Source organism: Micropterus dolomieu, unplaced genomic scaffold (assembly GCF_021292245.1).
Source record: "Micropterus dolomieu isolate WLL.071019.BEF.003 ecotype Adirondacks unplaced genomic scaffold, ASM2129224v1 contig_5241, whole genome shotgun sequence".
Lineage (NCBI taxonomy): Eukaryota > Metazoa > Chordata > Actinopteri > Centrarchiformes > Centrarchidae > Micropterus > Micropterus dolomieu.
Window position 1 is genome coordinate 1 of NW_025734230.1, and position 966 is coordinate 966.

The following is a 966-nucleotide window of genomic DNA, read 5'->3' on the forward strand; positions in this document are numbered from 1 at the left end:
ACCCACAAGTCTGGGTCGGCGTCCTTCCCCACTGGACCATCTTCAGTACCGATGAAGAACAACAACCAGAGAGAGGAAGAAGATCAGACTGAGGGAGGAACTTGCAGAAGATCCACCAACATCAGTCTGGAGAGGAAACTCTGGATGATGGACTTCCTGTCTGGTTCCATGGAACCGAGACTGCAAGACGAGTACACGGGATTTTTTGAACGCCTGCACCCCAACGTGTCTCTGTGGCGCAATTGGCTAGCGCGCTCGGCTGTTAACCGAGAGGATGGTGGTTCGAGCCCACCCAGGGACGGCCAGTCTTTAGGCGTCTGAAGTGCAAGCTCTATCTGTGCTCTTTGAACTTGTTGGTCCACTGCAAAGGCCCTCTTGTCAAACAGGACCAGTGCCCTCGCTAGTCCCAGCTCATCCCTTTCTCCTCTTGTGGCTCCAGAGGCCTCAACCGTGTCCGCTTTTCCGCTGGTCAAAGTGCCTGTCTAGTAAACAAGAGGTCCTGGGTTCAAATCCCAGCGGTGCCTAAGTGGAGTTTTCAATAACGATACGCCACTTCCCAAGGACAAAAACCAGAATAACCTCATGTGCGTTCTACGCAGCTTCAAGAAAAACGCGAGTGAGCGAGTAGAACGTGGCAATCCTAAGACTTGATTCCAAAACCAGACCACCTGAAACAGGTAGCGCGGGTGCTGTGGCTTAGTCGGTGAAAGCGCCTGTCTTGTAAACAGGAGATCCTGGGTTCAAATCCCAGCAGTGCCTCTATAGCTTAATGTGTCCAGGGGAGCCTCTACCTATTCAAAACAGGAAATTGCTCCCTGCTTTAGTAAGTTCACTTAAACATCAGCTCAGTGTTTCCAGAATCTGTCCTTTGATGTACTGGTCATTACTGACTTCTGTCCCGGTCATCTCACCAGAGGCTGCTCTACATTCTCTAAACCATGGAGGACAAACAAGTGCTATTGCGGG

General features: G+C 51.1%; 2 non-coding genes across 2 annotated transcripts; both read left to right on the forward strand.

Moving 5' to 3' along the window:
* Positions 1-227: 227 nt before the first annotated feature.
* On the forward strand, positions 228-301 carry trnan-guu. The gene has a single exon. It is a non-coding gene; the product is annotated as a tRNA-Asn (tRNA).
* Positions 302-685: 384 nt separating this feature from the next.
* On the forward strand, positions 686-759 carry trnat-ugu. Its single transcript has one exon. It is a non-coding gene; the product is annotated as a tRNA-Thr (tRNA).
* Positions 760-966: the final 207 nt, after the last annotated feature.